The 3,917-nt window shown below is 39.4% G+C and overlaps 1 protein-coding gene across 1 annotated transcript in view; it reads left to right on the top strand.

Moving 5' to 3' along the window:
• The first annotated feature begins 468 nt into the window (after positions 1-468).
• Positions 469-3,917, top strand: part of LOC109311493 (serotriflin-like) — an 18,405-nt gene continuing 14,956 nt past the window's right edge. The window contains exon 1 of the mRNA XM_019537152.1: positions 469-538. The gene's annotated coding sequence lies outside the window, so the exon portion shown is untranslated. The remainder of the gene's footprint in view (positions 539-3,917) is intronic.

The following is a 3,917-nucleotide window of genomic DNA, read 5'->3' as shown; positions in this document are numbered from 1 at the left end:
CTAATTAGAGTTAGGAAGGATTTCCCCTCCTCCCGCCTTAGGTTAAGTTGTCAGAGTCTGTGTGGTATTTGCCTTCTTCCTCTGTAGCCCTCTTCCTAGGATAGTCTGAGCATCTATTAACCATTTCCTTATCTGTCACTGCAGATGACAACACTGGCAGCCTTCTCATCTCCCCTGCAAGTGAGATTTGCAGAGCAGTATTTGCTCTTGCTTTCTCCATGCCTTAGCTATACATCCTGCAGCTCGGGATTGAGGTACTTTGGCAAGGAAACTATTGTCCTGTTCTTTGAACAAACTGATTTTTTTGTATTTTTTTTCTTTAAAGCGATGAAAAGGGGATTACAACTGAATTCAGCTCCGTTTCAATCCCCCAATGCTTCTTTTTGAAGAATGCAGCACAATCCTGATGATGTAATTTTTTATAGGACACGTCTACAGAACAGGAAGTAATTGTAGTATATATACTCTGCTGGAGTGGAGATAACCTCTAATTCCTGCACTTTTTCCAAAGATACAGAGAGGCTTTTACTGGAGACAGGTAATGTATACAGGATTTATTTTTAATGACAGAAATGTGATTGGAAAAAGCACTTTACTAGTATTTAGTAGGTAAAGTGTTACAAATATTATTTAATCAATATCTAAAGAGTACCAAAATGCCTTTATTTTAGTTAAAAGAAAATTCTATAGTTTCTAGGTAGTAATCTCAGAGGCAGAATACAATAATATTTTCTATTCAGCAGGTCACACACTTATCTCAGTTGCACCTTTGTAAATGAGAAACGATTCCACTAAATAGATCTAATGCACACAATTTAAATGAGCTCAAAATCTGGGCTACAATGTGAGAAATGTTCAACACAAGAAACTTTAGAGATTTTGCAGAGTTGGAAAGGTCTCACATATACAGCATATTAAGCCGCATAATATATTCAACTGCACAAAAAAATTGTGTAATCTTACTAAAAGGAGGAAAACCAGGAAGAATGTGGTTATCACATGGAAATCCTGAATATAAAATATGTCCAAACTAGGGAAAATGCCACAAAGTAAACTGAAAAAACAGTCAAGATGTTTTCAGAAAACTCACAGCATGAAACAGGTTAAAAATATTTATCAGGCAGGGGAACAAAAGGCCATGTGTGATGGCAACACAGAAGGATAAAGCAAGACTGAACTTCAGTTTTTAGAATATGGGGGTTTTTTAAGTGTTTTTATGACTAGGAATTGGTAATATATGCTTACAAGTTGGCCACAATTGTCATGCCGGATTTCATTCCATATAATATTAGTCTCCTATATCTGGGCTTTTCAAAAATCCTTTAGTGATTTAATACAAGTCCTTGACTTGTAATAAAAATGGCTAAATAGGAATGTGTCTGCCAAACTTGAAAGTATCGGCTCATATATTTTTTTATGGGAGGTTAACTTGATTCTAAGTTTTGTGTCTTTAAAAATGTGTATTCTGATTTTAAGTTGGTCAAACAAACAATTGATTGTAGAGTTGGAAGTGTTCTGTATCTCTCAGTGTAGCACATAACGTGAGAAATTTTAGGCTTTGAAAATTAATGTTAGAATGAGTATCGTATCCGGCATTACAATAACCGCAACGCTGCCACCCTTCCTGTCCATATTCTTTTAATGCAAAGAGAAAACATATGTAATTGGAGTGACAACTGAACAATGGCTGTGCAAACAGCTGCAGAACTGAGACCTCCCTCTGCCAGATGGGACTTACCCGCTGGCAAGGTGTACCCCCAAATATTTTTTTCTCCTTCTGCATCGATCTGCATCCCCCCGCCCCCCGCTCCCTACAGACTTACCTGCTGGGGAAGGGCGAGGGGGAGTGTGTGGCAGCAGCGCACAGTAGATCTTGGGTTGCTTTTAAATGCCAAAGGTGATCTCCTACTTAAAAAGTTTGGAGACCACTGCCCTAAGGTTTCCAGTGCACACAAACTCATTTACAAAGACAGCTAGATTTGTATAACTTGCGGTATTTGTATGCCTCGGGGTCAAATTTAACTTAGAGTGAAATGTAAATATGAAGTATTGCAGGACTGGAGCCTTATAATTTAATTGGCATTACCATTTTGTAGTATCACATGTTTGCACAAACATTCCTATCACTAAATCTCATGGCTGGAATATGCATAAAACATTAACATAAAAGGACAATATAAAAAAAATGGTCTTTAACAATACACTCAGATCTTTTACTGTCCTCTGCAGAGACGGGATTTTTGTCCACAGTGTTTAAATGGCAAAATGATCATTCGAATTCTGACCTAACGATTTCCAGTATGAGGCCATAAGTAGTGAAGCATATTGCCTGGCTCAGTGGCAATATACAGGTGTTCATGTTCATATTGCTGCTTGTTTGGAAACAGCTGCATTGTTCGTCCCTGTCTCTGTTATATTTATCAGCAAAAAAAGTCATCCCAAACTTCAGCAGTACACCTGGACATTATGCATTTTAACTCCAGTTGGTAGCCATTTTCAGCGGCAGGGATTTAGGATTGGAGTCTCTTTGCATTAACACTGACGTAAATCAGAAGTACATTCCTTGACTTTGATAGGTAGAAACCCACTTTAAACGACCAGAGGTTCAGGCCCCTCATCAACAGGAAATGTAACATGTTTAAAATTGCTTTCTAATGATTTTCAGAGCCCTGATATGTGCCAGAGTTTCTACATCTTGCTTCAAGGAGCAGGAAATAATAGGTGACCACTTCTTGAACGGAGACTGTTGTGTAACCTGCCCCTGCAGTACTGTGTTACTTCTCTCTTGTTCTTTGCCAGACCGGGGCTGAAGGATTTCCACATCAGCTAGAAAAACTCAGCACCCTTTTTTCACTTCTTGCTTCTCAACTGTTTTCAACAGTAGCATATTTAACCAGGCAGGAAGAACGTATGCCTCCCTTTTTTATGATCCTCCTTCGTGCGCTGTTATAACAGGTGCTAGCACTGCCACTTCTGAGTTAAAGAGGCCTTACCAGATCTCTATAGTACTTCAGAACTGCCCTGTATTTGTATTTAGGCTATTGGCTGGAGTTAAGAGTACTTTTAGGTGTGGGCATCGTTGTGTATATGTGTCGGAGACAGTGATGACCTGAAATTTTCTTTCAATTGGGACATTGCCTTGTGGAAATCATCCTACCAGCCTGAAGAACAGCAATTTGTCTACACCAGCTGGATACAACTCATCTGCTCAGCTTCTCTCAATGAGTAAAATAATTTTATCTTGGCAGTAGGTTCTGGTACCAGAAGGACTATGTGGCCACTTTCAAATCAGCTGGCCACTTACACAAATTCATCAACAGGTCTACATTTAAACACACCTCAGGTTATTCTGGGCATATGTGCTAGAATATCATCCATCTCCATAAAGATAAGCAGTAGAGCTGGGCGAGTGCTGGAAAATAAGGATCTGCAAATATCTGCTCAAATTTTTGCAGGGAAACAAAACACTTGGTTTAAGTATAGGCAGACAAGGTTCTTTGGGTAGATGTGATTTTTTTTTATTAGACCAACTAATTTGTTGGAAAAAATATTCTTTGCAACCTTTCAGACACAAACACCCTTCTTCAGGCATAGGGGGAGTCTGTTTGGTGTTTGTTTGCTCTCCTGGGTAGACTAGAAAAAATATGCAAAATACAGGTCAGTGAAAATGCAAATGCATGGCAGTAAGGTTCAGAGGGAACAAGCACTGAATTGCAGCAGCTATCCTTCCCCACACTCAGCTTTCTCAAGAAGTCTGAAGAACTGTTATGAGAACTAGAGATCTCCATGAAGAGTACCCTGACTCCTTCCAGAGGTTTGCCCCGAGCCATGGAGAGCGATCACTGGTAGAGCCAAGGACTCAGATCAAATGGTATGATTGACGGATTATTAAATCCATGCTCCCCTGCCTGGAAGCA

This window comes from Crocodylus porosus, unplaced genomic scaffold (assembly GCF_001723895.1).
Source record: "Crocodylus porosus isolate Cpor-Errol unplaced genomic scaffold, CroPor_comp1, whole genome shotgun sequence".
Classification (NCBI taxonomy): Eukaryota; Metazoa; Chordata; order Crocodylia; family Crocodylidae; genus Crocodylus; species Crocodylus porosus.
This window is presented reverse-complemented; position numbering and strand designations above follow the sequence as displayed.